The sequence below is a fragment of the Crocodylus porosus genome, unplaced genomic scaffold (assembly GCF_001723895.1).
Source record: "Crocodylus porosus isolate Cpor-Errol unplaced genomic scaffold, CroPor_comp1, whole genome shotgun sequence".
Taxonomy (NCBI): domain Eukaryota; kingdom Metazoa; phylum Chordata; order Crocodylia; family Crocodylidae; genus Crocodylus; species Crocodylus porosus.
This window is the reverse complement of record NW_017728948.1, coordinates 22,386,473-22,399,876: the sequence shown is the minus strand read 5'-3', so window position 1 is coordinate 22,399,876 and position 13,404 is coordinate 22,386,473.

The following is a 13,404-nucleotide window of genomic DNA, read 5'->3' as shown; positions in this document are numbered from 1 at the left end:
CCCTTCAGCACCCGCCGCTCCGCGGGGCACTCTTCCCGCAGGAGCTCTTGGGGCGACGTGGCTGACTGGACCAGCTGCGTCGCTGGGAGAAAGCTCGAGGAGCTTTCCGCTGCCAGGCACTCTCCCGCGGGGCGCTGAAGAGAGCGGCGGCACCCGGAGAAACCCTTGCCTCACAGGCTGAACACAGAGCACCGGTTTATCCCGGGACAACGACGTGATCCTGGGATCCTACCGACCCGCACAGCTCACTGGCCCACTTGAAGAACCTGTGAAGAAACACTTGGGCCTGGGAAAATAAAGGCTATTTGCAGTTAAGAATGGGAAGCCATGATCCCGGCCTGTTCTGATGAGTCAAAACAGGGACAATCAGCCCCACGCTGCACTCGTCCTCTGTTTTCAGTCAGAGGTCGCATCCAGCCCTGCAGGGATGTGCACTTGCAGTGGTACACGTTACCGCACGGCCCAACCCTGAGTCGGTGCTTGGTTGCAGGGCACGCTGTCCCCCACTGAGCAAACTGCCCAGCTCCTCCAGGCCCTCCAGCCAGGGAGAGCCGGGGCTGGGGCCAGCATGGTGCTGGTCCCAGCAGTCAGGTCCGGCAGCATGGAGGCCTGGCCAGCAGCATGGACAGCCCAGCCCCCATGTGTGATGGCACATGCTTGTTGTCTGTGTGCATTTATACCACTTTTATTTTCAGGTTTGTTTGTTTGGGGGTGGGGGGGGGTTGTTTCCAGGAAATCCTGGTAGCAAGTTTTGGCCCTGCATTTTAACATTCACTACTTGTGGTTTGTAGCACCACAACAGTTTGTGATGCTGCAAACCACACGTGTCTGCACATCTGGGTTGGGCCAGAGGCTAAGAACAGACAACCAGTTTGATTTTCATCTGAGCATTTTGTGCTGCCTCAGATCTAGACCATACACACAGCCAAACCCAGTGTCCCTCTTTAAGGACCTGTGAACTATCCATTTAACACTCTGCTTTGGAAAAATCATAGCTAATTTGATTGAATTGTCATTTAAGACTAGGGTGTAAACAGCTGAACTATGCCTGTTTTATTTACATATGGAGCTTTACGCAAGTTTTGCTCCATTTGCTACTTGTCTCTGCTGTGTCTACTTTCGTTCCAGAAACCAAAAGGAAGGGTACTGTGCTACCAGAAATCTTGCCTAAGTCTATCCCAACCATGCAGTTCAGCCAATAAAAGATATGGCCCAAAAACTCTTCTTCTCAGATGTGTGCACGCACACGTGCATACAACACACACTCCAATTATTTACAGATTTATATAACAACCATACATACGTCCCAGTGCACTCTTATACCAAGAAGTAATTAAATCTCACCTAATGCTATATTCTGATAAAGATTAAAAAAAACCCCTCTGACAATAGAAAAAAATATAAATCAATGAAAATGATTTATAGATTTGTAAGTTTGGGAAGGGTCTGAAAAGGTCACTGAGTTAACTCCCTGCACATTCCAGTGCCCTGTCCCTAAATCATCCCAGGCAGAGTATTTTTAAAACTATATTTCTGTAAGTATACATACTTGTATATATACAGCATCTAGCATAAACTTTCCATCACACACCTTAAACCACGTTAAGAAACCTTGCACCTGTTACAATAAATGCACCCACTTCCCTGCACCCCCGCACACCCACCCACTGCCCTTTTCCTAATCCAATCACAGTCCCTTAATCTAGATACCTATCCAATATCTCTGTGAAACCCCCTCTGAAGAAGATCCCACAGGTTTCTGAGGCAGTTTGTTTCAGTGTCCTATTGTATTCCAGTTAGGAAGATTTTCTTCGGATTGCTTTGCTGAAGTAAGCTCATTGGCACATGTTCTGCCACCTGTGGCAGAAAAGAACAGTTTTCACCATCATTTTGACAGCCCCTCAACTAATTGAGAACTGCAATGATGCTCAGGCATCATGGTCTTTTCTCCAGTGAACCAACCTCTTTCCCCACCTTTCTTCATGCATCTTGCATTCTCCTCTTCGTTGCCAGCATCTGGATCCTCTTCACCTGTAGGTGGAGTTTCTCTTATTTCTGAATTTCGATTACCAAAGCAAACTGGGGATTTATTTTCAAAGTAAGACCATCTGAGGAACTATCATCCTTTGATGACAGCTGGTTCAGGGATTCCAGATTTTCCTTCTGTTGGTATATTTCAAGTTCAGACGCTGGTTAAGAAAAAATCAACTTAAAATAACGATGATTTCCTTTTTTTATATATAGAGTCCAAGCTGTCCTCCTACACTTTAAAATGTCCTTTGTGGAGTGCAAGTTGCCTAAAGAGTTTTCTCTGTTGTGCTATAGTAATATTTTGGAACAAAATGCAGCTGAGATAGATTAACTGACTAAGTGAAGCTGAAGCATCTAATCAATCACAAAAGCTAGTTATGGCTGCTATACAGTAAAGCCATAGATATTATTACCATTCTGCAACAAACCACAGCACCTTTACGCTTAAATTGTCTGTAGCATATGGGTGGATTCCTGGAAGTCCACAGAATGAAAACAATGAAAAAAATCAAACATTATACTGGGCACAGGAAAAATTCTGGCACCAACAACGTGAATACTAGGGCCGTGCAAAATTTTGCCCAGTGTTTCATTTCAAAGCTGTTTTCATGCGTTTTGAACTCGAAACAGTGAAATTGAAATGAAACAAAAGCCTTCGAAACAGCTTCAAAACGAAACAAGGGCACTTGAAACATTTCCAAAGTTTCTAAATGTTTCGAGTTTCGAAGCCAGGCTTACTGGCTTCAGTGCTGGTCCCACCCTGCAGCAGCAGCCTCCTGTCATATGGCAGGTAGATTTGGGCCTATCCACACCAGGATAGGTATCCACACAGCTTCAGGGCTGTGCCAGACTCCTCCAGGGGTGCGGGCCCACGATCTGCCTGCCAGATGACAGGAGGCTGCTGCTGCCACCTGCCACCTGCCCTCGGCAAATTAGCTCATGCAGGGACCTGCTCCTGCCCCGGGCCCTGCACAAACTGGTTTGCTCTGGGCACCACAGCCTCGAAGGTCTGGCTCCACTACAGGGGCAGGGCATATCAGCTCATGCGAGGACCCTGCACCAGCTGACCTACCCTGAAAAATATCCACCTTTAGTCTCCTGAGCCTTTTAAACTTCTGCCATTGTTGCTGTCTTCATCTTGGCAGTAACTTTCGGAGACTGGATCAGTTGCTAACATAACAAGGACTGAAAGGTTAGCCACTGATGGTGAGCTGATGATTGGCAACTCATGTGACAAAGGAGAAAGACAGTTTAACAGACTTTCCTACATTTTCAGAATCAACTAAGAGTCGTATTCTCCACTGATGTCCCATAAAATAGAACACACTATCAGTAAATTTTTCACTAGTTTGTCAGGAAAACATTTAGTTATTTCTAGGCTTTGCCTGATTAAATACCTCTCTTGTATTAAGGTATTGCTTTTTTTTATTATTTTGGGTAAACATCCATTGATATAGTTGAAAGAAGTCAGCATATTTCTCCAAGGAGTAATAAATCTTAACATTCAGTGAACTATGAAGTAAATGTGAAGTTACATATATTCTGAATGTCTTCTTCATAGATATGAGGAAAGTTTCTCAGTTATGTGACTAATTTTAAAATTGCATAGGAATTCCTTTATTAACTGACACTTTAATAAAAAATTAACCCCAGGAAAAATAGATCATTGACAATAAGCCAGTAGTGAAGAAAAAATCTTCACGTCTTCTGATTTGCTCATGAAGGAATAATATATTTTGCTGAATTAAGCTTAAGGTGCTTACACATGTCATCTGATTGGTTTGCCTTTTTGATATACAGAAAAAAACCCTTTTTGATTAATGTCTTATTTTTCAGGAGAAGATGAAGCAGCAGGTTCTCTTGTCACTAATACATAATGCTGCTCTCGAATCTTTATAGACTATCATGTATATTTAGAATATACATTTTAAATAGGAAATAACCACTGATACTTCAGAGGTAAAAATCAAGAACATGTGTTATACTCTTTCTTTGTTTTTTAATTAAAGTCCTTCTTAAGGTTCAAATGTTAGGAACTATGTTCTGTCTCTACATGCATGCTATACTGTTCACTGTAGTTGTAGATTTGTTGGACACCTTACAGAGCACAGGAGCAGACCAAACTGAGTTATAATCTGGTTCCCATTTGGCCCTCATTCTGTCTGGTTTGTCTAATAAAAGGGATAGTACAGAATCATAGAAACGTAGGGCTAGAAGGTCTCCAGGAGGTCACCCAATCCAATCCCCTGCTCAGGGTGGGGACATCCCTCACTAAACCATCCCAGACAAATGTTTGCTTATGCTACACTTAATATCCAGGGATGAAAATCCCACAGCTAATCTTTCCAGTGCTTAACCACATTCAAAATTAATAAGTTGTTACTAATATCTAACTTATATCTCCTTTTTGCAATTTGAACACATCACTTCTCATCTCATCTCTTATGGATGCAGAAAATAATTGATTGCCATTGTCTTCATCCTTTTCCTGTTTGAAGACTGTTATGAAATCCCTGCTCTTTTCCAAATAATCTCAATCGTTCTAAACTTTTCTAGTCACCTAGTTGCTCTCCTCCAGACATTTCAAAATGTGTCTACATCATTCTGGGGGTGCAATGCCCAACATGGCACTTCAGGTAAGGCCTCACCAGTGCTGAACAGAAAGAAAGAATCACTTCCTGTGACTTGCATGCGGTGCTCCTCTTCACACAGCCCCCCATGCTTTTAGCTCTTTATCAACAATATTACATTGTTGACTTGGCTTGTAGTCTACTATAATTCCTAGATCTGTCTTGGCACTACAGCAACCTAGCCAATAGTTTCCCAATTTACATTTGATCATTTTAGCCACATTACTTTGCACTTGTCCATGTGGATTTCACCCTATTCATTTCAAACATTTTTTCAATTTATCAAATTATTCTGACTCCTTAACCTGTCCTCTAAAGTGTCTTACATCCATCCAGCTTGCTGTCACCATTCAAGTATATTGTCCAAATAATTAAAATATCGAACAGTTCCATGCCCAAAATACACACCTAGGAACCCCACTTGATAAGTCCCTTCCATTCTGACATTGAGCCATTGATGACTACTCTTTTAGTATAGTTATCCAACCAATTATGCAGCTCACCTGACAGTAGTTTTGTCTAGACTATTTCCATAGCTTGTTTATGAGAAGCTATGGGAGATGGCATCAAAAGCTAAATGATAGAGGAGGTATCCTACATGCACTGCTCTGAGCCTACTGTTTTGCCATAGAAGGAAATCAGGTTGGTTAGGGATGAATTGCTTTTGACAAATCTATGTGGACTATTACTTTTCACCTTATTCTCTAGTCTGGGTTCTTACTAATTTAATCATGTATGATATGCTCCAGGACCTTTCCAAGTGTTGAATTTAGTGCTGACTGGTCTGTTATTTCCCACTTCTGAGTTCTGAAAGGTAAACCTAATTATGCTGCAATTATTTTAGCCAATTTCTTGAGTACTCTGAGATGAATCTCCCCATGTCCTACTGATTTCAAAATAGCTCAGGACTCTCCAACTAGTAACCTGCAGGCTGCATCCACAGGCTGAAAAATTAATCTGCAGCCCCTGGGCTCCCCCTGGAAGCTGCTACCTTACTGCTCCAGGTGATCCTGCACCCTGGGTCTCCAGGCTCCTGCTCCTTTCTCTGGCTTTCACATCCTGTCTCTGCCCCATGGGCTGGGCAGGATAGGGAAGGTTAACATAGTTCAGGACAGTTTACAGTGCCAGGGAGCCTGCAGCCAGGGAGGTGTTGGGGAGGGGGGCACTCATTTGTACATGCTATCTGCCTACACGGTACTATGGGAGCTTGCAGCCAGGGAGGTGATGGGAACTATTGTCCCTACTGAGTGTGGCCCCACTGTGCATGGCACCCAGCTGTTAAGAATCTGGACAGCCTTGATCTGATTTATCCTAGTCATTTCCATTTTCTTCTTTCCCTGTTCCAGGGTTCATACCTACTCCCCTGTCCTTTTACACTTACCGTGCTCATTTGACAGATGACCATTTTTAGAAGACTGACATTTAAGAAAAAAAGGCATTAAAGGTTTCAGTCTTCTCTACCTTGCATTTTAGCTGTTCTCTCCCATTCACCAGGGGAACCTTATTTACCTAGATCTCTCCTTTATTTTTAATATATTTACAGAATGCTTTTTGTTGTCTTTTATATCCCTATCCAGCTCTACATAAATTTGTGGCTTGCCCTTCCTGAATCTGTCCCTGCATACTTGTACTCTACACTCTCATATTCATGTTTAGCAGTATGGTATGTTTTTTGAGTGTGCATCTTTGGGATTGAAAAGAAGACTATGCACTTACCTAGAGTATAAAGCTGTTCAAATTTGATATAAGCAATGCCCATTAAGTACAAAATAACCCAACTCAACTAGTGTTAGTGCTGTGGTATCATCAGCCCCAAAGCTGATGAGCTCTTTTGTTACCATGACTTCTTCATGATGACATGACAGTAACTGTCCTAAGAAATGACTTGGACATAAACCCTTTCACTATAAGAACTGGAGTGAAGCAAAGGTGTGTGATTACACCAACACCCTTTTTCCTCCGTATTGCAGGTATTCTGCATCTCAGTGCTAATAGACTTTCATCTGGAGTCAACATCCCATACTGTATGGATGGGAACCTCTTTTAATATCATACAGTTAGTTACAAATGCAAGATAACCAACAACTCCAATACAGATCCTCAATATGCTGATGATTATGTTGTGTGCACCCACTCAACTGAAGACCTCCAGGTCACTCGATTGCTTCTGTGAAGTATACAAAATGCTTGGACTCATCGTCAACTTCACAGAAACAAAGACACTTTATTCAACTCACCCCAACCAAACATCTGCTCCTCTACATATTGCAATTAAACAGCAGTCCTTGGGGAATGTTAAGCATTTCCCTTATGTGGGTAGTGGCCTCCCCCCACAAAAAAAATATATATATATAAATGATGATATTCAACACTGGATACAAATTGCCATTGCTACCTTTGGATATCTCCAAAATTGTGTCTTCAGTTATCACGACACTCAAGCATCTCACCAGTTTTAACCTTAAGACTTTTCATCAATGAGGTTGAAATTTATGGTCTTAAATCCAACGTAGTGGTGCTACATGCCTAATATTGGCTGAATGGATAGGGGTGAATTTTGCTGTTCAGGGAACTGGAAATTATGTTTAGATTACAAGATTTTTAAGTCTCCTTTGACATGTCCTTGCTACATGCTCATGATTTAGCACAGCATAGCAGAGATATAACTGGACAGCTCTGTGCTCTGGTTTGGCCAGCACGTGGGGCAGCATCCTCAGCCAGGCTATCAGAGGCTGCTTTTTTGTGCCCTTCCATACCCTGTAAGGCCAGTGTGCCCCTTCCTTATGCTACCGCAGCACAGGATGGAAATGATGGTATTGCTTTGACATTAAAAAAATCTTAAAACCAGATCCCAGTTTGGCAAAAACTTAGGAACATGTTTAGTTTTTTGTGCAGTGCAAAGCCCCATCTTATGAAGTCTCACCTTGCTGTCACAATACATCAAAACCAGCATAAAAAGACTTTGCAGGATTGAAATTTTATCCCTGCAAGTGTAGCAAAATTAATTTATCCATGTTGCTTCCTGCCAAAATTAACTAATGATTTCATGTTTTATTTACTCTCTTCCTTCAGAAGCTCCTCCAACACCACTCAGAATGAATGATAAATTAAATGTTGTGAAGAAAGTTTTTAATTTAAAATATGCATACATTTTAATGTACAAAATTATACAAATTATACATTTAACTAACATAGAAAAATACATCTTGTTAACAAGATAAAAGGTCAACCTATTTTACATAATTGAAGTGATAGTTACAAATCTGTGATAATCATAAAGTAGACTTTGTGGCTGCATCACATCTCTGTATCCTTTCTCATTACATTGCAAATCAATACATATGTACATTAGATTACATGATGGAAATATCCTAAAGTGAAATCAATTGCTAAAAAAAAAAAAAAAAACCAATATGATTCCAATGTAAGAGACCAAAATGATAGTGGTATCTTTCATGTCATTGAAGTTGAATCAACCAGCTTTTCCATGTGAACCCCAGTTGCATGGGTTCACAAACAAGGCTTCAAGCTTTGTGCATTTATTTACAAAAATAAAAGGTCCATCTGTTACTCATGGCAAAGAAATATCAAGCCATGAAGCCTAAGATTTTTGTGCATTCTTTGACACCTTTCCAAACTGGTCCCTAACTATCAGTGACTCAAGGACTCCTCTTAACTTCACACAGTCTAATGGCTGGAAAGCAGCTAGCTACATGAGGATTTAGCTCAAGGCTGGATTCCTGGCTATTTTGTGCATTCAAGGCTTTCAATTTCAGCTAGGTCCCAAGAGATGTGAAAATACCTCTCTTTCCAATGAAAACAAAAATGCTTACTATAAGTCTATATTTCTTAATTTAATGTACACGGGGTCTTTAAAATTAAAAATGGAAGCCAGAAGCCTTATTCATAAACAACCACTAAAAACCTGCTCCATGCTGAATTTTGACATATACACTGGGAGCCAAGGAGTGAGATCTGTTCTTATTATTTACACATTTCCCAAATGTCTTTTTTTTTTCTTTATTTGCAACAAGCAAACTAGAAGACACCCCACTTTCAAAAGCTTCATTTTTGCAGATCTGTGCCAAGAGTTGCTGAACCCTTAGTGCATAAGGAGTGAGATTCACCCTGAGTGAAGGGTTCATACAACACCACTTAAGTTTTTTAATTAATTGTGAACATGGTCTTTGCACAGGAATAAATGTCCCCTAATGTACACTAATCTCTTTCTCTTGTTTTTTACATAAAGAACAAATCAAGATAGTTCAGAAACAATGATGTTTGGAAACCAGCTGCTGCATATGCACAGGAATCTCTCTCATTGGAATTTATATTTGCATATTCATATTAACATTGTGCACATTACATAGTGAAACAAAAGTGAACAGAGAATAGCATCACAGATAACAAAAACTCCAAATCAAGCCAGACCTCTATAATCTCATTAGCTCTCTCCCCCTCTTTCCATGTGTTGCTTCTGATGTGCATAGGAACTAATTCAGAGTGCATGATACTTATGTATCATATAAGCCAAGCAAAGGATAGGTAAAATCTTGGCCTCATTGCAGTCAGCAAGAGTTTGCCTTTCACTTCCAGAGGGCCAGGATTTCACCAAACGTATTAGAGCCCATTTGAATTTATTTTGTCATTTTTGCTTGACCTTTCCTAGTTGACAGACAATGATTTATGACAAATTCTAGTGGAAAAAATATAATTAGAATTTAGTTTTGCTTGTGTCCCCTTAGGACACAGCAGTAAATTTTGTTACCTAATACATGTACAGAGGCAAAAACACCTGGTCATAATACCATGACTACTGTTTCTAAATACAAATATGCTTGGAGGCCAAGGCACACTATATTTTAAAGGAACTCTGCTGAAGCAGGAAAGAGGTCTGAAACAAGTTACTATAATCCTAAGGTCTAGTTCCCCTCTGCCTCCTTAAGGCACTAAAGGATTTCCAAAGGATTAGCTACAAAATCTAACATGCACATTTTCCCCGCCACTGTACATTTTAAATACTAAAATCCTTCTTCTATCTGCTAGAAATACAGGTAGATTTGTTAAATAAAATTAATAAATTCCACTTTTTAAAAGGCCACAGGACAAAAAACAACTATGCCTGAAGAGGAGGTTTATTTGAGCGTGTGAAATATTTCCCAGCCAATTGTATTATTCTAAATTGAATATGATTATCACACAGTGATTCAATCATTTTACTGTCAGCATCTGCTATCTATGTTGGTGTAAAACAACAGATTTCTAGTTTTTAAGGTGTTATAAGAAGCACTGGCTGTCTACAAACATTATTATAAGCTACAGTTTACTATTACTTTTCTTAATTTTACTATTACACCCAATGCTCTACATGGCAAAGCATAAGCAGATAAGCAAACTGAGAAATAAACCACCTTCTATATGCAAGCCTGTCCATTTTGTTAATTATAAGGGAAAATAAAAGGGTATTTACAAAGGAGTCCTTCATAGCAGCATCATAACATTAATAATAATAATTTTGGTCAGAAAATATTGTGCATATAAAGCAAATGAAACAAAGAGCACAGTTTTGCATTCTTATAAGTAGTTTATCAGATCTATTTACACAAGAAAAACTACACCTTCACATACACTGGTAGGAAGTTCTTTTTCCGTTATACTTGACTTGACTATATCACACACCCAAACAGGTCAGCCTACTGAAAAGAGGTAAAAAAAATATTCCCTTACTCTTGCAAAAAGCTGTCCGAGTGAAAGTGTACTGATGGATGGAACTGATTTTATAATAAACTAGTCAATTTTTGTATGCTCACCATAAGGCATTTGAAAATGAATAGTTATGCTCCCTGTTTCAACCACAAACTAACCTTAAAAGCTTTGCTGCTTTAATATAACAATTTGAGGTAAAGTTGCAGTTTTAGTTTCCTATCTTCTGACATATGGAATGCATCTAGTAGTCTACCAGTTTCATGTATTGATAGGCTTTTATAATGTTGGAAGACCATTTTAATATTAGGGGGTGGTAAAACTTAAGTACAATGATTGTGGTATGCATCACAAAAGGAATAAACCACACTTTATAGTCCTTAAACTAATCACTTTTAAAAAGAAGCAAATGGCTGAAAGCCCAAGATATTATAAAATGGACAGGTTCACTATCAACATTTAGAAGTCATTGTGAGAGATTAGTCACAAAAACTCGGAGAGTTGCAGGATATGTCCTAGTTTAACACTTAAGTCAAAAGTGAGAATAGGGTCTAATTGTTTGAATGCTTTGAAAATGATATCTATTTTGTTCCTTGTGAGGTGCACACTATGCAACTAGAAAGAAACCTACACACACAAAACAGCAACAACACTGATTTATTTTAAGAGTGCTAACCACTAGATAAATTGTAAATGTTGCCAAGCCAATTCACAGCTACTGCTAATCATAATCTAGAAATGTACATAAAACGAATCTGACATTGGGGTTTCTCATTTTATTAGAATTGTGCCTCCTTTCAAAGAATTACTGGGGGGGACTAAGCACTGTAAATATCAGCATATTTAAAGGTTAGCAACATTAAAAAATTAAATAAATGCTAGCTTGCCAAAAAGGTACTGAAACTGACACAATAAGGTGGAGTTAGTTAAATCAGTGTCCAGTTCTGCTCCCATTGAGGTCAATGGGAGTGGTCATTGACTTCAGCTAGAACGTGCCCCAAGCCCTTAATTAAATGAGAATGTAAACTCTCGTATGCACTCTTTCATTCAAGTCTGGAGGAAGTACATGTGTAACCCACATACCTACAGATGCAAACAAATGTTTGGACCTGCAAATAGGTACATAAGCATGACAATATAGGAGTGCATTTGAGATATGTAAATATTGAGTTCTTCATGCTTTATTATACACTCATAGGACCCACCCCGCCCCCTGCACCATTCACCAATTAACTTAAATGTGAGTAGTCAAACTGAAATTTAGTGGGGCTATTCCTCTGGTGGAAGTTACTTACTCAAGGACACAATCTACCAAAGGTCTGAGTGCTTCCTGGTGTGCGATGACCTCAGTTCCCATTTACTCCGGTTGAAGGTAGAGATAAACTTACATAGTGCCACTTTCCTCAGAGCTGTTAAGCATCCTCTACTCCCATCAAAATAAGTGGGATGTAAAGTAGCTCAAGGCCCTCAGGAGTGCTTAGTGCCTTAGAAGATGGAGGTACACAAACAACCATACACACACACACACAAATTGCCATTTGTACAAAAAGCATTATAACGTTAAGGTTATATTTAAAAAATAATGTTGGGTTAGTTTGCATCACCCATTTCTACTCATTCCAGTCCAGAGGGAAAGTCACTGCAGAAATTCAGTGTGGCTTCACAGCATTTTCTGTAATGAAGCAACTATGACAAGGACCAGGTTACAAGCACTCTGCATTATTCCTTCAGCATGGTATTGCTTTTTTCACTGTGTGTCTGAGACATTCTTTCCTAGACAAAGAGAAAGAAAATAGAGGGAAAGGTGACTGTAATTTTATAAAATAAAAGAAGTATCTAGATTTAATCCCAAAACATTTGGTAATGAATTCTCTCTAATTATCTCTATTTTTGCACAGGATGAGTTGTCTTTTATTACACTTACAAACTTGATACAGCACCAGTATCGAGACAACACAGGTTTTCTGAAAGTCCTGAAAACTTGTTCTCTAGCTAGTTATGGAAGTTTTAGGGTTGGAGAGTACATCCCAGCTTTTGCCCAAATTGTTCAACCCATACTTTCATCCTGTATTTCATTATATTCCTACATAATGATTCAGGAAAAGAAGAGTGATCATGACTTCCAGGCATCACTGTGAAAATTCCAGGTTAAGAACCACTGAGGTAGGACCAATAGTGTACTAAGTGATGTTCACCCCCATGCAAGGGGCCATAGCAAATCCAATACAGCACTTCAGTCTTACTTACATCCTCAAAATAGGGATTTTACTGGACTTATATAAATGATGCATAGGCCTCTGCCAAAGGGTAAATTTCACCCTGTAAGTATCTATTTAATTGTTATCAGAGAGGAAGGTTCATGACAGTAATTCAGTATCACCACTGTCCCACTTACAAATCAGCAAGAAGAAAAATAATGTTTAAGAGGAATCTGTGGGAAGAGTTTGAGTGTCTGGTACAGATGGAAGATGAAGTGGTCTTTCCTTACATAAAGAACAGGGCAGAAGAAACCTGAAGTTAAGAGTGATATCACAGAATTAAAGATGGTTCATTCGGAGCTAGTTCAAAAAGGAGCTAGAAAGCTAGATAGGATGTAGTTAGAATGTCTGCAAGGGACTGTAGCTAAGGTGGGATATTACCAGTTGTAAGTATATGCTTCCATAGTAGCTTCCACAGAGTCCTGCCCAGCCTACACCTAAGCACTTTGGCTTGGGCCAAAAGAAACCCTTCCTAAGATAGTTCCTCCTCTTGACTGCTTGTAAAAAGAAAGTTGTACCTAGGCTACAAACAGTCTTTGGGACGCTTTTTCTCTTCAAGGCACAGTATAGTTTCAAGCTGTGTGGTAACCACAAACAATGCAGTACAGTGTAGAGGTACACGAGCTAATCCATGTACTAAAAATGGTACAGACATATTAGGGTAGTGCTTTGCCTTTGCAGGATATATTTAGCCCAAGCGGAGCACTGTACTAATGCAGCCACATCTGATTTAGCCTGTTCAGACCTAGCTTTGGTATCTCCACACAAACTTATATTGTACT